This window comes from Lutjanus erythropterus, chromosome 13, assembly GCF_056507025.1.
Source record: "Lutjanus erythropterus isolate fLutEry1 chromosome 13, fLutEry1.hap2, whole genome shotgun sequence".
Lineage (NCBI taxonomy): Eukaryota > Metazoa > Chordata > Actinopteri > Lutjaniformes > Lutjanidae > Lutjanus > Lutjanus erythropterus.
In genome coordinates, this window is record NC_139329.1 from 31,400,232 (window position 1) to 31,425,402 (window position 25,171).

Sequence of the window (25,171 nt, forward strand, 5' to 3'; positions counted from 1 at the left end):
ACTCTCAGTGAAGTCTCCTATTTCATGGAAGCAAAATATTAAATCGCTGGAGTCAACCTTTAAGGATATGCTTTCAATACTTCTACTGCAGCTATCAATCAGCCACAACTCTTAATGCTAATGGGCATCTGCTACTAATGCAACGTGTCCGGCAATTTGTTTGGTCCTCCTCCTTTCACAGAGCGCTGCACATTGGCATTCACTGAGCTTCCTCCCTGTACACGCCAAAAACACTCCGGGACTCGCTCTCTGTCCCCTCTGCCCAAATGCTAATCACTGCCGGCGCCGGCACTTCTGAGAGGAGCCTCCTCTTTAGCATGCAGATGGAAGCAGCGCCACTAGATGGGACGGCTGCGTTAAGGAGGAAATCCCTGCCTGTTCAACCTGAATGGAAACGAAAGGCATTTTGCTCTCATCTCATCGCTGCAGACCTGCTAAATATGACATGCAGTTGGAGAGTCACGTCCTCACATTATACCAGCTCTCCCTCTGAGAGCATTCTCATGATTGGATGGGTGTATGAGGTCCTCTCTTGCTCCTTAGAATAATTGCTGGTGGCAAATGGGAGGTCTTTCAATCTTTTCACTGCCCTTACAATGCAGCAAACGCTATAAATCATTAGTTAATAAAGTAGCAATGGCAACGTGGCAAAAAGTTAAGTCTCCAAAGTGGATTTGTACACTTGTGTGACACCTGACTTGTACAGTAGCTCATTACTGGAGAATTAAATGAGAGGAGACACTTTTAAAAAGCATTCATTAAAAGTGAGATCATGAGGGGAAGCAGCACCAGACTGAACGAGCAACTGTGGATCTGAACTTGACCTTTATTTGATAGCTAATCCCCACACTGTAATTACTGCTTAAAAGAGGATGTTTTAATATCGCCAAGCACTGAATTCACGCTTGGTTTCATACATCATCTGCATGCAGATGGGTGTTTATGTGTGTTCACCAGAAGTGGGAAGTAACTAAGTACAAATATTTCATGACTATACTTGTGTAGATTTTTCAGGTATCTGAAGTTTACTGCATTTGAACGCAAATATCTTTGCTTTCTACTCCTTATGTTTTCAAAACAGGCGTGTTATTTTTAGTTTTAATGAATCTGAGGGGAGGTGTTGTTATTTTTTATATTTTCATATTAACATCAAGACCAACAACCCAAATAGGTGAAACAATAGTACAGAGAAATGATGATTCCCTGGTGTATCCATCTAATGCATATCATGCACAACAGACATAACAAGACTAAAAACAACATAACAAGACAAAAAACAATGAACTATACAATAAACTGCCTATGATGATTGGTCAAAGTAAGAGAGATTGGACAAAATTTGCAAGGTCACACAAAGCTCACGGAGACTGGCTTCCTGGAGGGACTGTTTTATATGGAGTACATTTCAGAATCTGTACTTTTTCACTTTTGTTTGAGAAAAGAAGTTGAATCAGAACTTCTACTTTCTTTTACACAAGTATCTGTACTTCTACTAAAACAATGAATGTGTGTACTTTCGCCACCTCTGGTGTTCACAGAGTCTATGGGTCAGAGTAGGACGTCGGACGTTAAAGATGGAGCTCAAGTACGCCTCGGCCTGCATATGAGTGTGTTATGGGTGAGGCCATTCATATGCTGAGCAGAGGTTCATTATCATGAACAAATGCAGGAGAGTGGGAGGAATGGATTCCAACTGGCTTCCTGAATAGCTAAAAGGACTCTCAAAATCCTCGGCACACAGCGTCAAGACACACTTTAGCTACAGAAACATAACAGCTTTGAAAAAGTAATCAACATAAAACCAATCTGCTGTGGGAAGACAAGCAAATCCTTCGAGACGGCAGAGAGAAACACCCATGCATACGTGGAATTGGAGACAAATACTGTTATTATAGCTCTACAATATAATCCACAAGCCCCATAGTTCAGAAAACGCAGGAAAAATGTTTTAAAGCTAAATATAGGAACACTCCATATACTTTTCAGCAGAGCCACTCAAAACTGCTCTCCACCGGGGCACTCTGTATCCATGGCAATCCTCTTGTGATCTCAGATCTCTGTGCTGACAAAAAGATGTCAACCGTCTCATCAAACACAGACATATGGGGGGAAAAAAATGGACAAAGAGGCCCAGACCCATTTGTCGTCTCGTAGGTAACCTTGGAGAGAAACTGTACGCTTGACATCTGCTCTGCCCTAAAAAACATCTCAACCTCCTCTGAGCTTAACAAAAGAGGCATGATTAGAATCTCAGTTTGCCGCCGTGTTCGCACCGGATGGATTTCTCCACATGTGAAGGGTCTCTCAAGATGGGGCCAATATGTGGAGTTTACTTTAAGCTTAGGGGTGCAACAAAAAAAGAGCGTGTGAGAAAGGAAATGTTCACCTCAAACACACCAAAATCTGGCAGCTGTGATGTTTTGTAGCAAATGAACTTGAACTCTGTGTCAGCCAGTGGAACAAAGAGGAGCAGTGTCCATATATGATTACTCAGAGTCAACAGTTAATGCAACCAGGCCTTTCTGGAAAAGCACTACTGTATAATAAACACTCTTCTGGTGGAATTTGAATTGTGCTGATACAGTACAGGCAGGCAGGCAGCGATGGGTCATTTAGACCTGTCGGCGCTTTGTATGGCAGCATTCACTCTAGCAAAATCTGCCGACAACATCAGATAACAAAGCGTGAACGCTGACTGAGCGCTGGAACAATCTGTTACCACTGTGTGTTACCAGAACATGTAATTTGCCGGAGAGAAAGTAGCAGGTGGACACAGAGGCAGCGGGGTTTAGCCTTATTGAGGACAATCTTCCCTGTCCGGAGGCCATGTCGGTGCTCAATCAGCCTAAACAGCATGGTGGAATTCATTCACAGTGTGAAAAGGGGTTCAAAGGCATTTCAAGTAAAAGAGATGAAAGATGTCTTTTAAAAGATATCTTCCTAAAATATGCTGGAAAACTGGCAGAGAGTTTAGTTTATAGCCATGCTAATGACACAGTGAGGCTGTACTTTGAGCTAAATGCTAAACTCAGCATGCTAAGCTGAATTATTTGGTGATGATTACATCAGACCGATGCAATAATTAGCAATATTTCTCATGTATCTCACCTTGCACATGCTCACATTGTTTATAAATTAATGCTACAGGGTTTGCATTGAAATGCAGAGCTGAAACAATTAATCAACTGATCAACCATTTAGATTGAGTAATTTTTTAAAAGAAGCTTCAAGATTCAAGCTTTTTAAATGTAAATATCTTCTGGTTTTTCGACTCTGTTATGACACTAAATAACTTTGGGTTGTGGGAGAAACAAGTCACTTGAGGAAAATAATTAACAGCTTAATCAACAGTGAAAATGATTATTTGCAGCCCTTATGAAATGTGCATTAAGGATAAAACATGAGACACTATACTTTTGCTAAAAAACAAAGTTGGAAATGCAGTTATGACAAGTATGGTCATACTGCAGCAGCCTGGTGTTGTTTTCAGAAGATTTAATTGAGATAAACAGTGAACGCTCAAACCTAACAGCACTGCACTCTGGTGCAGCAGATATATCACATCAGTCCTCCTGCTTTTATATGCTGCAGGGATTTAATGAACTAAAGAAGCTTTTAACAGAGTACAAAGCAACTGTGGACAGCAGATACTGTAACAATCACCCACATTCAGATCAATGCAGACTGACTGACTGACTTCCCTGCATTAAGCACATTACATAAGTTAAAGGCTATCAGAAACAGCATCATAGTGAAAAAGATCACGCCAGCACATTTACTCCATGCCACAAAAGTTTAATAAAGATGTGGCAACCTACGATTTTTCACATACATTTAATATTTTGAAGTATGATTTTGATCTACTCTTTTCCTCTATGTATTTTTTCTGTGCAATTTATTGAATTATGAATGGTTTTTGAATGTTTCTCACCATTTGCAGTTTGGATGGCTAACCACACCTGCTGCCACACAGCTTGTTGCAGCTATTGAGCTGCACGATGTATAATTATGGGTGTGGTTTCCATCGTACAAACATTCTGACCTGACGAAGATCCAAGTCGGATGGAAACAGTGTCTTTATTAAACTTTTGTGGCAGCGTGGTGTGCAGGCATCACCATTTTTTCTTTGGACAGTGTTTGATTGAAATAAATCATTTGTATTTTAAGTATTAATATATTTGTTGCAACATGTCAGCAGCAAGTATTTAGTTTGAAACACAGACACCTGATAAACTAGCAACTAGCATCATCTATGTGATACTGGGCTGATGGGGGACAGGTGGAAAAACATATTGCACAACCCTAACATGAAATTTCAGTAATCTTAATAATATGCACTGTGCTGATTCTAGACACTTAATAGCGTGTTTTTACATTTCAAAAGACTGTGACCTCCACGTTTTGTCTTGCAATGTTTTGATTCACTTCCACAGTCTGTGTTTACCATTAAAAAGCATGTGTGAGACATTTTTTAAAATTCTCCCACTCAATACAACAAGACACATTTAGATTTCTATTTTGCAGCATTGATTTAAGTTAGCTAACAGTAAACTGGGGTTTTCCAGCTAGCCAGAGTAACATCAACCAGTTGCAGCTGTTTCAAGTTACTGAAAGAAGCTGGCAGTGTGATGTAATGTTCCTGAGCTGGCAGAGTAACAGAGTGTTTGTTAGCAGAGTTACCACTTTTGTGTCCCCCTCAGGAATCACTCTTACTCCAAAGTTGATATCAGATTTTGCCCCTGCACTCGAGCTGCTATCAAGGCTAAAAAAAAATAAAAATACAGAGAAAATTGTACTAGTGGTTCTTTGGCAAAATCTCCCAACAACATCAGATAACAAAGTGCGAAGACTGACTGTGTGTTGGAACAATCTGTTACCAGAACATGTAATTTGCCAGTGATAAAACAGCGATGAGAAAATCCCCCGGCAGGTGGACGGAGGCAGCAAGGTCTAGTGTTATTGAGTGCCACCTCTACATTCACACAACGCCACAATGGGCCTCTCCTGCCGCTCCCCTCCTCCTCCTCCTCCTCTGCTAGCCCCTTCCACTCCACCCCACCTGTGTCTGTGAAAGGTCAGCGCAGAGGAGGGTCCTCACCCCCTCCCCGAACCCACAGCTCCCACTCCACAATCAGCCCCAACACTGGAGCCCAGTGCCAGGAAACTCAATCAAAGAGGGGCTTCAGAGGGCTCCAGACCTCTCAAAAACCTCCATTGTCTCCAGAAGGCTTCCCCACACCGCGGCCGCTCTATATGTAACACTGTAAGAGGAGTTGCTCATTACTGCCCGTCCCCGGTTCCACTTTGTCTCCTTTGTGCGGCTGACAGAAGAATCCAGTTGCCCAGCCGGGCTAATAAAAGAGAGTGCAGTTACATAAAAAAAAGAGAAAAAGAAAGGAAGAAAATGAGAAAGAGGATTCATTTGCAGGAGTGGACGAATGCAAGACACATATGTTGACATATGTGTCACTGCAGCATAATCACCCCGATATTCCCCCTGATGTAAAAGACACATGCAACACATAAATCTGTCACCTGTTGCGTCACTGCAAGACAGTTCTTTAATGGCCTCTAGTTAAAATTTGCCATTCACACCACGAGTTAGAGAGTATTGACTGATAGACACACCACAGCACAATGTGTGTGAATGTCAGAGCAATCCATTATCACATAAAGGAAGCACTATGTCGTTGCCCCCCCCCCCCCCTCCTCTCAGAGCCCCTCCTCAGCTCCATTCAGATACGGCAGGTGAATACAAATCATTTCCCCTTCGCTGCTCTCTAAAAGGACTCACCATCCAATTTCAGACATGGAGGACACAAACAATAGTCCTTTCAAAGTGTGAGAAAATCAAATCACGGCCTTTTTTTTTAATGAAAGACACAATCAGGAGTTAACCCTTCCAAAATGCAAAATGAGTTCTGAAAAATAGATTTTTCTTCTTGTCAAGATTCATCAAACGGGGCATATTAATGCAACAGGTCAAGCGAAGAAACTTCTAAACAAGAGACAGTTTGGAGCAGCAGAGGATACTGTTTTACCAATCAGGCACATGCACACAATTAATCTTTCACATCATTGTTTAGTTTGCATTTGTTGACGAAAGTTACCATACTTTTGCCACAGCTTTTGCTGGAAAAAAGTTTGGCAATAAATATTTTCCATCACAGTTTTCAAAACCCTCCCTGACTCTTAGAAATTATATTTGTGGTTGGGATGGATGACGGTCGTACAAGGTGCAGGACTGTGACACCAGTCCAGTCCAAGGTCCAAGCTTCATGTCCAGACTCTTGCAAAAGCGTTCAAGTGAAAAAGTAAAGTTTAAGGTGAGGGAAATATTGCAATTTTGGTTAAGTGTTAATAAAATCTTATGTCTGAATAATGCTGTAGTCACTGCTACTGAATAGTATCTTGCAAGATAACATATTTTGATGGAAAACAAATGAAATACAGTTGCATAAAAACACCATTTCTAGGAAACACAGCTGATCTTAATATCTGAGAAGCTGTTGAAATGATTAATCAATTAGCCACGTTGTTAGCAATTAGTATTCTGAAGATCAGCAAATGATGAGTGAGTGACAAATTGATTAATTGACTAATAATTTCTACACTATTTTGACCTTTAGAGATAAGCCCATCATTTGTATATCAACTGTATACATACAGTGGAAGAAATAAACACAAAAAAAAGCAGCAAATATCTACATTTGTGTTTCTGGAACTAATAAATGTTAGGTATTTTTAGCTTCACAAGTGACTTAAAATACTGAATCTACAGGTGTTATCAAAAGCATTATTCAAGAATCAATTAAAAGTATATCAATGCACAAATTAATCAACTTGACATGAGATTATTCTTTTCATTTTTGAGATATTTATATCACTTGTACTGTCATTATTCATGCAGAAGCGTCGGCACAGTTAGACAAACACGATTTCTCCAACCTCCGAATGAAAAACTGAATCATAGAGAACATAAGCCACACAAGACACACGATTCACCAAAATACACCACAATACGAGCAGAAATGCTGCTTAATGTGAAAATAATGTGAGTGCCAGCTGCACTGATCCAAACACTCTCTTTCAGCCAAGTCTGAATGAGCTTTGATTACACTGGCTTGAGCTATGGCCACTCTATTTCACGAGTCAGGTTTTGATATGCTAAACTCAACAAACAACTCGGGGGAAGCGAACAATCCATCAAAGATAGCCCTGAGTCAACTCCTCTGACTGTATTTGAACTGAATTTTCATTTTAAATCTTCCCCCCCATGCAGACTTTTGATGGAATTGGATCTAATTAAGTTCTGAGGCTGAGAAACTTGTGATATTTTACCAAAAATGAAATAACACGGAAGAGAGATAACATCTCCCTTATGCGAACAGAAGTACTTTTTGTCAGCATGTAATTGGGTGACCCCATTTTACGTGAAGCGCTGTTTTTTTTTGTGTGTGAAATTATAGAGAGAACTCTGAAGATTAAAGAATACAACGGAAAGCCCCTGGTGATGACTGACTGATGGTGGATGTTGGCGCTTCACCAAGGCTTAGTGTGAACATGTTTCTATCCGTCTCATGGGTCTGGATGACTGAAATGTTGGCTAATGAGTATTAATGATACTAATGAAGGACTTAGCTTTCTCATAAAGGAAGAAAACTCTCTTTAGTGAAGACATGACTTGAAAACTCACCAGAGAGTTTCCTGGTGTTGTAGCTTAGAGATTTTTCCCTGTTGCATCCATCATTTGAGTGTGCTTCGAGTGGGTTTGGTGTTTTTCACCCCGGAGGGCGTCGCAGCTCAGACAAACAGTGCTCCATCCTTACAGATCGTCTGGCCCCATCAGAAATAATGGCCCCTGACAAGAACTGCTCCATCAGCCCTCGTTTGTCAAATGGTGATTCCGGAGGAAACATCGCTCCCATTTAACACTAACAGTCCGCCCAGCTTCCGCTAACAGCCTCTGTCCTGTGTCTGTGTGTTTGACGGCATGAGGCCGGTCGCTAATGCAGGAGAAGTGTCTGCTGAGTGTTGGATAATGGCTGGGTGAGGCTTTAGTGGATTTTTTTCTGACTGCATCTATCTCTCAGTGCAGGTACAGCAAAAGGTCGGCGCTGTGAGGTCAAGCACCGCGGCTGGACGGTGTGTGTGTGTGACTCGCCTCCAGGGAAGGACACCGGGGGTGTTTCAGTGTGTTTGTGCCCCCAGGGGTCAAACATGACAGATGAATGAATTAGTGCCATAACAGATAATGGTACAGTATCTCTGCTGGGACCACCGCACCCTCCACTGTCTACTCATGAAGAATGAGAAAATGCATTTTATGGTCACCTACATGAAGCAGGTATCTACTTTTTATCAGTTGTAAGCAGGGCTGAATTTTTTGCTGTAAATGCTGATAGGTATATTCAGTATAGAAGTCAAAAAGTTTCGAGATTAGAGATGAAACAGAATGAAAAGTTCGTATCATGATTACAGGGAACAAAATGATCACAGTTGTGCTGAAAATGTTCAAAAAGTGGCATCATGTTCTTTTTCACTGATGCAAAACAAACCCACGCTGCTGCTGCACCTGTGTCTGGGAGCATGTTGCTAACTTTGGTTGATGCTGGACAGTATTTACCATGAGATTTTCTTCGCATTGAGGCTGTCAGTCCTCTGCAGTGGCCACGGGTTCGATCACCGCCTGCAGCCTCATCTCATCTCATCCCCTCACTCACCTTTCTGTCTCTTTACAGCTGTCCTATCACAATAAAGGCACAACATGCCTGAAAAAGTGGCATTACTAATCATATTGAACTTTACTGCACTTTAAAGTGAAATCAGTAATAGTTTCTGTCTTATGCAAGACTCAAAAAAGTTGATTACTAGATTCAGACTTTGCAAAACTCGTGCAGTGCCTGTTAAAAACGTGCCTGTTCAGAAGGGGCCGATTAGTTTGCCGCCAGTATTGTTGCTTGCAGCTTTCTTGAGAACCGCTCATCCAAACAGTGTTTTATATTTCAGGATTCAGCAGAGTCAGAGCTATTGAATAGTGATGGCCAGGGCACTACAAGGGATGTGCAGCTTAATAGCGAACATGAGATAATCAGCTACCTGCTGTCATTGCTAACAGCTAGCTATTTGGAGCCAGGCTATTTCCAGGAACAAAAGAATTAATTTCTGGTCATTGATTAGTGATGTTCTAATATTTTTCCTTTCTAATACACACTCCAATACCTGAACTTTGCATATAGGCTGATACAAACTATGATATGATACCAGTGCATTTTAGGCAGTATTGTGAATAACTGTATCGCTGATGCTTGAAATGTTTGAGTTTAGCAAAACAACATACATATGGCATCCAGACAGACTGACAAATAAACAGAGAGACAGACAGACTTCAGTTTTAGTTAGATGTAATGGGACATCAGCTGTAATCATGAATGCATAAAGATCCATAATTTCATGAAATGAGAAAATATTTTTTTATTTTAGAATAATCAGATTAAGGCTTCGTGTAATTTACCAAGCAGCAGAAATCCACAGATGTAAGTCTGTATAAAGCAGCTTGCTATTTCAGTGTGTTCTCACATTTCATATTTATCCCATTCCTTCACTCTCGGTCTCTCTCTGCAGGTACAGACAGAGATTTCTCATTAGAATTGGTTCAGATGCAGGTGAGCGAGGGGTTACATCTAAATTCAGCCATTTGTATTCCACCACAACACCCGGGGAGCAGGATGTTTATATTGATGAGCAGATAGACTTGGCCTTGGACCAGGACCCACACCTAACAGCCACATAAATCATTTGGTTTCTTAGAGGCCCTTCCAAACAGATAGATCCCACCAGCTTATGACGGCGTGAGGACAATCTTCTCTGTCCTGAAGCTACGTCGATACTTGGAATCAGACTAAACAGAGCTCTCTGGCGTTCATCCACGGTGTGAAGAAGGAATGAGCAGAAAAGAGATGAAACAAAAAGAAATGTAATCACGCAGAAATAGAAAATCATTTCGAAATACAAAATTTGAAGCTAAAATTAAGATGCTAACATAAAATAACATTTGCTTTAGGGTACTTAACTGGTTAGGCTTTGGAAGAATATAATCTGGGCTCTATTTCCTCCACTATATTTCAGTCTAAATAAAGAATAAAAAGACTACAGGAGAACAGACTACATGTTCTTCTTTTTCAAAAAAATAAAAATATCCGTCCTCTCAGGCCAGTCAAGTATTCTGTCTGAACATCTTTTTTCTGCACCTCGAGTGAAAAATATAGCAACAACATCTTGGAAACAAGACATGGATAACTCCATTAAAAGAATAGCTGATATTTTGGGGAGAATGTTTCTTGCCGAGAGATAGAGAAGAAGATTGATACCACTGTCATGTCTACAGACTGAACACTGAGCTAGAACGAGGCGAGAGACGATCAGCTTAGCTTATTAGTTAAACTATTATTTTGATAATTGATTAATGGTTTAAGTAAATTTTCATGGAAATGTCAGAAAAAAATATTTTAAGCCTCTCAAATATAGAGATTTATTAGAGATTATTGCCCTATTAATTTCTATCTTATTATCTTGTGCTTTGACAACCAGGGCGGACATTATTCACTATTTTCTGACATTTTATCGATGTTGCAACCAGATTAAACATGGAAATTAACTTCAGTCTTTGTTGTTATTTGCTAACTGCTAATAAATAACACTTTGTACAGGGGCGAGTAAATATTGACCTCAGGAGAGCAGATTTCTGAACCACATGTCCAAAAACAAAACATAACTGCTGAACCCCGCAGTATACTGAAATAAACTGTGAACAGTTGCTTTAAAAAAAGAAACTGTGATACTTAAAGCTACTGTGATTTGTTTCCTCCTCCATAATATATCAAAAATATAAGCATCTAAATAGAAATTGCCTCCTGCTTCCTTTTAACCGGCTACTACGCACTATAACTTTGCCTGGCAAAATGTAAACACTGATTTGTTTCATCTGATTTCACAGAGAAAACAACCCTGTGGCTGGCATTAAAAACACATGTATATAGAAATATCCTCTCACTGATGGTCTTGTTTGTTTATGTAGGTCATATAGAGGCATCAGTGATACACTGAGACTGTTTCATAACCAGCTGAAAACTCCTTGTAGTAGGTCTGATGCTACATTCAATGCTAGACTTTGCTGGGATTGACAGCAGTCACGTAGAAGAATGAATAAATAGGCATTCAGCAGTGTCAATAAGGAAAATCTTCAAGGCTGGGACGGATAATTTATTGAACAGAGAGGACGAGTAGCGAAGGTAGAAGGAGGCCTGGAGGAAGGTTGTGCAGGTGACAGAAGGTGAAAGGAGCTGGGAAAAGAGAAATAAATGGAGATGCAGAGCCAGATATAGAGCAGTCTCCTCAGACTCTCCAGGCTGTCTGCTGAACGGTTTGTGAGTCAGCTGTGCATGAAGCCGACTTTCTCCACAACCCTGGAAGATGGAGGAGGAGAGAAGAAGCCCTCAGGAGGGGCCTCACCAACCTCTTTCACATCACTCAGCCTCTTTCTCTCCCTCACCGTCTTTGTATCCATCTATTCATCTATTTGTTTATTCATGTCCTTCTTTCTGACACTTTAGCTGAGTCTCTCAGCACCTCCCTGCCTCTGTCTCTCATGCACACACACACACAAAATCCACTCAGTCTCATCCACGCACGGCCTCTTTCTCACACACAGTAGCTCTTAAACAAAACACGCGCAGACAGGAGTGTTGACACAGAGAACCGTCAGAGAATTGTCAGGCTCGTATCAAAGAAGCACCTAAGAAATTGCGTTTGTCTGAGACGACGTGCGCTGGGAGCAGCCCAGGGGCCCTCTGCGCGCGCATGAATCCCTCTACTCATCTGCAGCTCGTCTCATCTCACATCTGCTGCTGCGAAACATCACTGCTTTCTAACCACATGTGAGAAAGCTGCAACTTCGACTCACTGTAGAGATGACACCGTTCCTGTTCGTGTACGCGGACATTTACAGAAAGGAGGTTATGTGAGAGAGTCACTGGGTCACAGGTCATGGTTGGCAGCCCAAAAAGAAAATTTATTCTTATCAACCCCTTTGAATTCACCCATGTTTTGATTGATTTTTGTCATAGTTCATGTATGCATTCTTGTTCACAAGAATAGGATGGACATGAGGTCACGGTGACCTTGACCTCTAACCCCCAAAATTAAATCAGTTCATTCTTGAGTCCCAGTGGTCATTTGTGCCAAATTTAAAGAAATTCCTTCAAGGCATTCTTGAGATATCACAAGAATGAGGATGACCCAAAAACCCTTTCTCAAGGCTTTTCCAAAACTGTGACTCATTTGTTTTCTATAACTGATTACTTGTTGTAATGAACTGATTTTTTTTATGCACTTTTGCAGTGTTTTGGGGTCATTTCTTTTACTTTATTAGAGATTTGACACAAGAGAGATGCAGAAAATAAAAGGCAGAGAGGAAGAATGATACACAAAGACACAAAGACAAAGACCCCCAGTTGGATTTGTGGTTCACGTAGTCAGCCTCGTGGTTTTCCTCCAGGCCATACACTGGACTTTTCTTTCATTTGAATATCTCACCATATTCAATATTTGGTTGCAAATCCTTTGCAGAAAAAAAATGGCTGGCTGGATTCTACAGTCCACAGACTTCAGCAGACAGTTGGCATCTTCCCTGGTGTTGGTCTGCCAGGCCTGCCCTGTGCTGCAGCCATCTGCACTTGTCGCTTGTTTCAGGAGCTTTTTGCCTTCAGTCTGGTCTGTAGCAAGTGCAACACATGATGAACTGGCCCTCAGGTGACTGACTTGGACAATTGATAGTTTGGCTACAAAACTCCTTTGTTGCCTTTTTTTTTGCATGTTGCAGCACTCTGCTAAAACTGGGGCTCAAAACAGGTTTAAGCGTTCTACTGTTCATCTGATATTTAATATGCACACACAAATCAAATGCATCTAAAACTCTCAGCTCAGCACTTTAACCTCATAGTCACATCTCATGCATCAATTCACAAACACCTCCTGACTGCACTGTATATGAAAAGACTGGATTATATAATTCTGTCTCAGGGATTTACAGTCAAACGACACACTTGTGTAAAGTTAACAGTATCATAGCTGTGAGGAAGAGGCAGAGCTCTGATTGGGTGATCTCATATCTTTTTCCCACCCTCCCCCACTTGGCATTAAAACACACAAACACAAACAATAACACCACACTCCCTGCCGGGCCACGTGAGAGAAACCAGTGAAAGACAGCACTGTGGAGGTAAACAGAAACCTCTGCGGCCTTCTATGGAAGCGCCCGGGACCTGAATGCTGCTGCTCACAATGGACGCTTCACGCCTCACTGTGTTTCAAACCGCGGATTCAGTCTGCAGCTCCTAAGTGTGGCCCTCTGTGACTCGGCCATTGAAAAGTGTGGACTCAGCCTCTCTGGCCTGCAGCACACCTTCACAACAACAACAACAACCGGCCGCCACAGCGAGATGACAAGAGAGAAGCGGGGCGAATGAATGAGATTCAGAGACAAACAGAAACATCGAAATTGGCACATAAATGGATGAAACAGAGCCCACCCATCGCCAAAAATAAAACAAGCGTGGCACCGACGGCAGAGGCAGATGAGCTCCGAGCCGTCAGAGTCCCTTAACTCTCCGCTCAGCTGTGAGCGCGGCCTCTCTACAGCCGGCTCGGCGTGCTGCGAGGCCGAGGTGGGAACCTTCCTTCACACTCAGCTGGGCGGTGGACACGCATCACACTGTGTCACCTCCACTCACGGAGCGTGAGATCAACTCCCCGCTGAATCACAGACATGCTTTCAGCTCTGCAGAACAAGGGGACGAGCCAGAGGTTACTCAGGGTCATTTTCAAAAACCCTGGTACGAGTCAATCATCTGGGCTCTGCACTCTGAGAAATAAAGGTGCTAACTAGAACCATAAAGGGTTCTTCTGCTTGTCCCAATAGGAGAACCTTTTATGGTCCAGTTAGAACCTTTTTTATAAAGGTTCATTTGGACTCCTTTCAGAGAGTTTTAGCTTGAACCAAACATAAAGAAGCTATTTGTATCCCACAGGTGTTTTATAGAACATACTCAGAAGGTTCTGCTGAGAACCTTGTTACATCCAAAAGGTTTTATCTGAAACTCACACAGGGGTTCTACCAAGAACCTGTTTATATCTCAAGGGTTTTATATAGAACACACACACAGAGGGTTCCACAAAGAACCTTTTTACAGCCCAAGTTTTATCTAGAACCCACCCAGGAGGTTCCACTGGGTGTCTTTTTATATCAGAAGAGTTTCATCTAGAACACACTCAGGGTGTTCTACCGAGATGCATTTTGTATTCCAAAGGTGTTGAACGCACACAGAGGGCTCTGCAGAGAACCTTTTTATATTCCAAGGGTTTCATCTAGAACCCATCCAGAAGATTCTACCAAGAACCCTTCTCTATTAGGGTACAAAAAAAACCTTGACGTACCCTTGATGGAAAGGATTTCAACAATATTTCTTCCAAAAAGGATTCTTGGGAGAATGAAAGGGAAGGTTCTCAATAGAACCCTTAATTTTACAAAGACCTCATGATAAACCACTTGTTAAAACAAAACGGTTCTACAGAAGCACATAGCTCTGGGTAGAACCTCAGCCTTTTAGGAAGAACCCATTTGGAGCCCTTATTTCTAACAGTGTAATGCACACTGAGACCTTTAGCTTAAGGGACCTACTTTAGCTGGTAATTGTGCGACCGCCATTAGGGAACTTTTCTACCTCTGCGTGCTCCATTACGACACATTACGTGTCAATAAGAGAGGAGCACTAGGAACGATTTGGGCTCTAAGTGCTATTTTGTGATTTCTAAGTATTGACGCCCACCGTCACAGGAGTGGTTGAGGATGAGAGAGCATGTTACCTTGGCAACCATATGCCTCAAAGAGACAGTTGGACACTAGACACTCAGTGTTGTTTTTTTGTTTTTTTTTTGGATTCGCTGCCAAACCTCGCTGCCAAAATGGATGCCGACACAAAAACACACTTTGCCAGCGGACAAATGCCAGTCAAGCAAGCGGTGACCTTTGCCTTACAGCGAGAATAAAAGAGCAGGAATCACAAGTGGGACCGAAACAGAGAGAGTCGTCGCGGTGGAAAGGTCGGGTAGTCATTTAGGGACTCAGGAGCTCTACAGAGAGCGCTAACATTAATACATTCACACTCCGGCAGTATCATAGATGAAGATATTTGGACTAGACATGCTTGCCAGGCATGGCAAACAGAGTGACATTTGTGTGTGTTCATGTCCTATGGGAGGAAAATGCCTTCGAGAAGAAGGAGAACATTTGATTCTGAAAGGCACGCCATTTTGGAAAATGATAATGATGGTGGGGATGACGTCATTAGACAAAAATCCTGAAAAATTAAGAGGGAAATATTTCCAACTTACCAGAGAAACCCGAATCCCCTCACTCCTCCTCCTCCCTGGCTACTTGTCTGTCTCTTCTTCTTCTTCTGTAGTTTTCTTCAGTCTGGTGAAACAAAAACCGAAGGGAAAAATAAACATCAGCATTCATGATTAAGAAACACTGACTAAAGAACTCTTCATCTATATCGGCTTTCTCCTAAATCAGGTCCCTGATTACCACGGCTACCAAACCGTTAAGAAGGATCTGCAAGTTAGGACGTCTCTCTAAAACAGACCCTGGACTTTTACACCAACCAGAAAAGAAAATCCCATCTTTTTTAATAAGGGAAGACATTTTTGCTGAGCTAAAGTATGAATATTTTCCAGCATCCAGTACATCCTTTTGACTTCACACTGGGTCTACCACTCCATGTTTGGTTTTATTATAATCTCCTAAAGTCCTTTTCATGTTGGACGTCTCCTGCTCTGTCACAGTTTACACACCAGGATGTTCTGACATGAAATCTCCCCTTCTCATCAAACTTGTGAAAGGATTGACTTTTTTTTTTTTTTTTTTTAAGGCGTAATCACCCGTGAACGTGTTGACTCTTCGGAAATGCACTTAAAACACTCCCAACTGTGACACGTTTTGCTGGTGAAAAGAAAGCAAACATCCAAGCTGAGTAAACCAAAGTGCGAACATGGATTTTCAGAGGCAGGGGTGTGTAATCCAAAGTGATAGACACAAAAGCCGAAAGCAGGAGGAGAGGCACATCTCCTCCCCACGTCTCTCCTCTTCTCTTGTCTCGGCTCCCTGATCTCTTCGTCTCTGTACTCCTTTACCTTCCTCTCCTCCTTCTCCTATTATCTACTGTCATCCTCATCCCTGTCCTCATCGCTCTCACCTCGTCCTCTTCTGTTTTCGCCTCCGTTTCATTTTCATTTTCTCTCCTCGTCCCCACTGTGTTATCTCCTCCTCTCTAAACCCACTTTTCTTCTTCTATCTCAGGAGTTTTTGATCCTCAAGGTCAAGAGACCAATGAGAGATTTTCAAGACTGATATGATTTTTGTCTTGAGATATCCTGGCTATACATTTCTTTTTAGAAATAGATCACAATTTTTTTCCATGGTCATGAAAACAAAAGTCACATAACTTTACAACCATTCTAAACATGGAGTCTAGGGCCATAAAAAGTCTGAGAATATCTGTCCTAACCTCTCCTGTCCTTTTCTTTTATCTCCTCCTCTCTGGTCATCACCTCACATTACCTCTCCTCTCTTTTATATCCTCCCGCCTCCCCTCTCCTATCCTCTCCTGCCATCTCTTCCTCTAATGTCTGGGTTCCTCAGTGAGAACAGGACAGCACCAGTCCTTCCTGAGATTGTGATTGTTATTAAGGCTTAAGTGTCCTGTTCAGATCCATCCTGTCCTTTTCTTCTTTCTTCTCCTCCAGCCACCTCCACACGTCACCTCTTCTCCTGTGCTTCTGAAAACTTTTTTCTTTTCACCAGAACAGGATACGGATTGTTTTTCATAGAGGTTTAATATATAAATGGTCTTAATCATAAACAGGACAGATGTGGGGAATAATTTCTCTTCAAACACAGAATGTCACCTGCATGTATCATTGGTGACATAACATTAATGCAACATTACAGTTACAATGTTTCCATTAGTTACGTTACTGCTGTGTTGTGAAACGTCACAACATAACAAATATTCTGCGGTATTTTGCAACATCTGTTCAACATCCTCTTCATGACCTTTTTCTGTACTTTATATAATGATGTTGCGACGTTATGACAACATACCAGTGACGATTAAAATAATATGCTGACAACAACAACAACAACAACAACAACAACAACAACAACAACAACAACAGAATTTCACTGGGTAGGTCGCTACAGCGTCTCATGTCGCAGAAGTTAAGTTGCAACAACGTTCCTGCAACGACTTTGTGTTAGTAGGGTTACAGATGTTCGTCTCAACAGATTTTCAGCAAGAAATTCAGTTATTTGGAACAATTTCTCCCACGTTCTCGGAAATAAAACACAAAAGTATATTTCACATGACATCTTCACCCAATTTACACCTTATACGTTATCCAGATAAGGAAAAACACGTTAATGCCAGGTGTAAACGCCCTGTGATCAAAATGTGATCAGACCTGCCAGATCACATCGTGAGGTCGTCTAGCTTGCGTTGCGTTCAGGTCTTAGGTCTAAACAAAATCTGTACGACAATCTGGATAAGGTACCCAGATACAGATCACATTTTAATTTCAGGTGTAAACAGGGTGCAAGACACTTTCTTTCTCTGATCATTAAACACAGGATCAAAGGCTACGATGTCCTTTTCTTTGATCTTGTCCTCTCCTCACATCACCTTTCCGTCTGTCCTGACTTCCCACTGTCATGTCTTTGTTTTATTTTCAATCCAATCTTCTCCCTTCTTATATCTCACAGTTTTTAAGCCTCAAGGTCGGGCCCCGACGGAGACAATCGTGGGAAATGATATGAACATGTGCCGTGACACCCTTCCAGTAAAAAAATGAAGTCTTCTGAGTTAAATAAAATACGCTTCAAGTGACAACTAGACATGTTCTTGCTCTGATCATTAAACTTTGTGACGCAAACATGGGGTCATAGGCTTTGATATTTGATCTTATCCTCTCCTGCCTTCCCCTTATTCTATCATGTCTTGTTTTATATCCAATATCCTCCCTTCGTCCGTCTCAACGTTTCAGCCTCAAGGTCAGGAGCCGCGGTGCAGACAGTTGTGGGAGATGATAAACGTATGTCTGGTCATATTTTAATTAAAATGAGTATTTCTCAGAATAAATCTCTTCATAAGCCATGTTTTTAAAGCCATAGTACAAACATATTACATGATATGACATGTCATCTCTTTACTGTGAAGATGTGGGATGTGAACATGAGATCACAGGCTAGAAAAACCTCAGATGTCCTGTCGTAACCTATCCTGTCCCTTCTTTTACTCTCTAATATCTCTTTACATTACATCTATTCTCTTTTTTTCCCCTTTTCTTCTGTCCTTCCCTCCTTTACTTCATGCCCAATCCTCTCCTCAAACACTGTCACAGTGAACACAGACACACCTACTGGAATCGATGGGCAAAATGATTGAAGAAGCCAATCCAATTTACTTCTAGCAAAGGCTTATCGACTTCAGTCTGCTGCTCCAAATAAGAATGTGGAAGCCCCATTGAGAGCCACCGCCGCCGCCGTTTCCACTCGGTTAAATACGAACACTGCTTTCTGCACCGCCACGCAGATACAATTGTGAACTTTGGGTTTACATTAATTCTCCTTCACACAAATAACAGATGTGGTTTCTTCCACTGTTTTCTCCCAAGATCACCGTTTTGTCTCACCACACAAGATTCGATTCTGCAGCATCTCCTCGCTGCAAGCTTGTCTAAAAACATTTGAGCTGTTTCTTCATGTTTTTTCTCCCCGAATGTACATTATTTACTTCAAGCTTTTGTACACTTCAAGTATTTAAAAAGCCTTGGCACCCCAGCGTAGTCAGTAACATAGCCTCTTACTTTTTACAGCAATATTACGGCAGAAAATCTGGTCTTCTCACAGCCCTGAATTTGAAAGGATCCTCCTGACCCACTTTTTAAAAACCACTGACATATATGCTATTCACTCACAGCATCTCATTGTATTATTGCTGACACCTTTGCTGACACCACACCATACCACAGACTCAGCTATCATCCTGCTCAGCTCCTCCAGTCAGACCTCACTGGACCAGGAGCCTCATTACAGAAAAAAAAATCTCCTAAATGCTTGTCCTAAGTTTCTAAGATAAAAAAAAAACAATCTTCCTATTGCAGAGGCAATTCCTGAACTCATGGATGTGTCCTGTCCTATCTCAGACCTTACATCTTATCTTAACTTAGGAAATCCTAACTAGAAGTGTAAACTGGATTCTTCAACCTGTACTTGTCCTGTCAGGCCTTAAACCATTTTTTTTTTGTGAGCTGCAGTGTTTTGCAGATATCGGCTGTAGAGGCGTCTGCCTTTCTTCCAGTATAATGCGACTAAATGGCTTGTGGCTCAACGTAATCTACAGACCTTGTTGTGAGCAGTTTCATGTAGGAACTATTTTCCACCACTGTCTTTCTTCTACAAATAAAGTAGTTCCTATATAAAACTGCTCATTATTTTGAGCATCAGTAAAACAGTAAACTGAATATCTTTTGGTTGCAGGTAAAACAAGACATTTGAGGGAACCACCTTGGGCTTTGTGATTAATTAGGTGGTAATTAATCAAGAAAATAATGAATTGATTAATCGATAATGAAAATAATCATTAGTTGCAGCCCTTCTTCCTATAATGGAAAAGAAAAGGTGGACATTCAATTTTAGCTTCGATTGGTTGAGGGCATTTATTGTGTCTTTCCAATTATTGACCATCAAATTCAAAATGAATCATCTTGGCAGTCAATACCCGTTAGTACATCGTCATCATATGGTTTGAGTAGATTTTCAGTCAGAATAGTTTGGCTAACAGTGGTGCTGGCAGTTGGAAGGGATTTCAGACTTTGGAGGTTTCTGTAATGAGGCCCAAGGCTCATAATTTCTGCCTCACTATGCATTTGCTAGATAGAAACAGCTGATTGCAGCTGAGATCTATGAATAAAACACAGCTACAAAGATGACCTTTCCACATCCTGTTTGAATGAGCTGAAGGCTGATCCCATCAAAAGCGGCCTCCCCCCTATGACATCGAGCCAGCCATCCCGCCACCCCACCCCTGCCCCGAGACACCGCAGCGTCGGGCTGAGCTCGGTCCAGCTCGGCTGCCATGGTGACGAGGAGGGGGGGACGGAGAGCCGAGACTGGAAATAACTAATAGATCGGATGCCGACGGTGGGCAGCGAGCAGGGCTACAAAACGCCTCACAGCAAGAGACGAACGGTGCCCTCAGTACCTCAGGGACGGCTCTTGTGCCACGAGTGCTGACAGACAAAACAGACGGCTGAATCTTTCATGAATATAGATAACAACAACAACATTTTGAAACAAGGACAAATGACTGGAAGCAACAGCAAATACATAAAAGAAACACGCTATTATAATCATCCTGAAACTAAAAGCTGCTCTAACAAAGGATCAAATGACTGATATTATTCTTATTTCCATTTAAAAACATATTTAAATGATTGCAAGTGATTTTTCTGAAACAAACATGTTGTTTTCTTAAGACTGCGCCTCCTGTGATTAGAAAACTGCAGCAGGTCATATTGCGATTTCGATAAAAGATAGACTCATCATTTCCCAGTCAGAAATTTGATCCGATTTCTGACTCAAAATCCAAGATGACTGCTTTACGCATCAGCATTAAGTGAAAGATGTGGTAATATACTGTCTATTAGCGCTTCTTTCATTTGTGTCTCATTAAATGAGTCATCCACACAGTGCTATCTGTGGACATAATGCATTTTTATCAACTGGTCAACTGATTTTCTGACTTGTTGGACTGGTACACGGTCAACTTGGGTATGATGTCATTCCCAGCTCTGACTTCTGAGGTTAACGAAACGCATCATTATCACCCAACTCTGCAGCTCCTCTCCGCTCTACTGAGACTTTTTAGTGACTTTAAACTCACTCTTTTGATTTTGTAGCCCAAAACTTTACTCTTTTGGTTCATTCTCACTGCTCACATCAGAGGCGTTTCCTGCCGCGGGCAGCAGTCGTCAGCTAAAAAGGTCCAGTAAATCGACTGTACACTCCCTGCTCACCACCAGACGTCGGACACATTAGAGAAACATGTAGCGGCTGAAGTGATATTTACCTCAGGAGTCAGTGAGTATCAAAACAGAGAGAGAATATTGGACTTAAGTTCATTAGGTTGCCAGGAACACGACTCCAAATGAATGCTAATGTTGCTCTTTGGCTGCTGGATAAGTAAATAAACAAATTAAAAGGGAAAAATGTGCAGAAAACCAAAGCAACAAATGCCACATCATGATTTTAACAGTTTTCTTCAATAAAAAAGATCCTTCCCACTAACTGGGAATCATATTGCAATCAAAATATCTGCCAAAATAATTGTAATATGATTTATCAACTTTAAAAGGTGATAATAAATCAGTGTTATGGTTACATCTTGTTGTGCTGCCTCCAAGTGACCGAAAAGAAACTGCATGTTAGCTGTAAAAGAGTAGACCTGCATCATAAATGATTAATCTTGAGTGGGTAATTATTATATTTTTTACAAGATACATCTCTATCTGCATAAATAAATACTGATATATAGAATATTTAGTACTGAATAGGGTGAATATGCTGACTCACCACATGAATGATTTAATGCGGACAATGAAAACAGTCTAACTTAACTGTACTGCTGCTTTAAAGACTAAAGAAACAAACTACAGATTTAATTGAGTCTTAAAACATCTTTTTTATAAATTGGAAAAAAAAGACATGTTGTATGTTTCCATTTGTCACACAGATGTCCACAGACTGAACCAGCTCACTGCAGATAATGCCAGGTAGTGAGGTGTCACACGTTTCTCTAATGAGAGTCTGTTGATTTTCTCCTCCAGGCTGTGTTGTTTTGATGTGTGTGTCCATGTGTGCATGTGTGTGTGTGCGTGTGTGTGTCCTCAGACCGAGAAAAGGGGACTCAGCACCAGCATAGCGCCGACCCGTAAGTTTAATTTTAGACTCTCGCCTAATGAGAGGCAGAGTGTGGCTGTGGACGATACCGCTCTCCCGACGAAGCATCATTACTGCCAAAGAGGGGAGAAATAATTAGAGCCGGAACACACTCTTCCTCCCCTATGATGAATTTACATTAGGGGACCCGGCGCGCAGAGACGGAGACGTGCTCTCGTGCCATTACAGCGAAGACAAGCGGAGATTCAGCAGAATAAAGATGATGTGTTGATATGCAAGTGCTGGAAGAGTGCAAACTATCCATGAAAATGTTAATAACAGAGCTGATTGTCAGAGTAAACAATCTCTATCTATGGACGTCTCACTGCAGAAAAAGTGTGCTCAGGAAATTTTTACCACACTGAAAGAAATATTCTCATCAGTAAGATGTCACAGGCTACACTTAGAAGACACATCCAACTGGATTTAGATGCCTTGGGAATCATCTAAGGCTGAAACTGAGGACTATATTCCTCATTGATTAATCTATAGATATATAGATTCATTGTTTTGTACACAGAATTCAATAAATGTCTGTAACAATTTCAGCCTTGTTTTGTCCAAACAACAAACTATAAACCAAAGATGTTCCACTGACGACTAAATCAGTCAAAGAAAATCAGCAAATCTTCACAATAGAGAGGCTTGAACTGGGTAATGTTTGTATTTTTGCTTGAAAAATTTATCAATTTCTAATGTTCTACCAATCAAGTAATAGTAGTAGTAGTAATAGTAATAGTAATAAAGTAGTGCTGTTAATGCTTCTGTAGTTTTATTTAAAAATGGTTCTTATTGCAGGACTTTTACTTGGAAAGGAGTATTTTTGCATCACTGTATCTCGACCAAATCCCTGTGACATCGCACGAACAACAACTGTCACTTTCAGGTGGACGACTGGCAGATGATTTCAACTGTGGAGATGTAAAATCAGCAAATTTATTCATTACTGATGTCATTTTCAGATGTATCTGTAAAGCTGAAAAATAGAGATACATCAACTCATGCTGAAATTTTCATTAGTCTGTTACCCCACTGATAAATTAAGTCTTCAGTCTTATGTTGGGACAGGAGTTTTCTATCCAGATGTTGTAGTAAACAAACATTATGATTCATTCTATTCACTTGAAAGGTTAAAGGCTGTTTTTCACTTAGCGCACACGCACAAGGCTGCACACCCACGCGTGTGATACACAGCACAATACACACTTCTGCCAGTGGTTTCAGACTTATCCTGACTCTGTTTGACCCGATTATGACAGAACGTTAATTAGTATCATTGGTGTTTATTTTATGTCAAAACAGCTGCTGTAAAAATGATTATTGTTTCGGCTCTGATGAACAAATCGTTTAGTCTACGATCGACAGAGAAAAATTGTGAGAATATTGACAAATAGCCATCACAAGTTCGCAAACTCAAGGGCAAGCAGTCCAAAATTTACAATAATATAAAAGAAAGAATGCCAGCAATTTCTCATGTTTGAGAGGATTGTTGGGAGTTCATTGATCATTTGTTTGATCCATCAAATGCATAAAAAGGTGAAAATGTTTTTTTTTATTATTTACTTATTCACATTTGAGAAGACGAAATTTTAAAAAAATGGCCTTTCTTTCTTCAGTTAAGACTCAAAACTATTAATCAAATATACAAATTGTTGTCGATTAATGTCAGAGTTGACAACCAATCAATTCTTTGACTAATCGTTGCAGCTCTACCATCTATTACAAGTACAACTAATCTATTATTCAAATAATTGTTTCAGCTCAACAATCAACATATGAAAGCAGTGAAAACAAAAATCTTCTGAAAGCCCGAGGTAATATCATCAGAAGTCTTGTTTTGCATACAACAAAAAGCTTAATTTAAAATGATATAAAAGAAGCTTGCACAATTAAATATTTTGTATTTTTCCTTGATAAATGCACTAATTGATTGTTTCAGCAGTAAAATTGTCCAGGAAGTTGGACTATGGATGTGGACAATCATCTGCAGATTGTCAAGAGCATCACAAGCTGCACTTTCTACACAACAGGTGGCATAAAGGACAACAGTCCAAACTTGTTTTGTATGACCAACATGCCAAAAACCAAAGAATATTTAATTTACAGTGATATAACACAAAGAAAAGCAAGAACTCCTCATGTTCGAGAGGCTTGCACTGTTAAATATTTAGTATTTTTCCTTCATAGATAGAGACTGACAGTAGCTTCAGCAGCAGAATCACACAAGATAGGGACTATGGACTTGGACGATCACCTGCAGACTGTCAAGAGCATCACACGAGCTGCACTTTCTACACATCAGGTAGCATAAAACACCCATTAACATCAGAGAGAATACATCACCTTTTATCTCTGCATGAGTCAGTAAGTCCCATCAGTGTGTGCGTCCTCTGTGTGAGAGCATGATTCACTTGTCATAATCCCAGTGGCTGTGGCGTATTCCTCGACGTGTCTGCCGTGACTGAGTGACAGTACAGAGAGGCGAGCTGACTCCCTCGCAGAATCACCCCCCACCCAACACACCCACAGTCCGTCCTCCCCTCCTCCCACGTCCCTCCCCTGACCCTCCCTCCCCTCTCACAGTGGGATTAAAACAACCTTTTGTCTCTCCACAATGGGGGTTAAACATTTCCTGGTATCACATGAACGCCGACTAGAATCCACAAAGTTACCGGGCGGGCTTTAAAAAAAACACATTTTGTACAAGAGCATTAAATATTCAACAAGTTATTTGTTTTGTATCAGACGGATCTGTCAGCAGGATGAGGAGGTGACAGGGAATAACATCCGGCGATGTGAGTTTGGCAGAGCATAAAAGCAAAATTGACACTATAATTACATGTTAAATTAAATGACACCCAGTGTACAGTAAAATAACTGTCAGCTGCACTGATTGTGCTCCAGTCAATGCAGCTTTCTGATGTTCAATAGAGGGTGGAGGTGGAGTAAAAACCAGCAAAGCAGAGTGAATAAAAGGAGAAAGCCTCGAGGCACATCCGATGGACTTCCTTTCCCATACAGTGAGAAGCTCAGAGAAAGTGCTCACCTCCACTCAAC

The 25,171-nt window shown here is 41.1% G+C and overlaps 1 protein-coding gene across 1 annotated transcript in view; it reads right to left on the reverse strand.

Annotated features, from left to right (window-relative positions):
* The window catches only part of nrcamb (neuronal cell adhesion molecule b), a 106,597-nt gene that overhangs the window by 38,349 nt on the left and 43,077 nt on the right, over positions 1–25,171 (reverse strand). Inside the window, exon 2 of the mRNA XM_084733423.1 lies at positions 15,451–15,532. The gene's annotated coding sequence lies outside the window, so the exon portion shown is untranslated. The remainder of the gene's footprint in view (positions 1–15,450; positions 15,533–25,171) is intronic.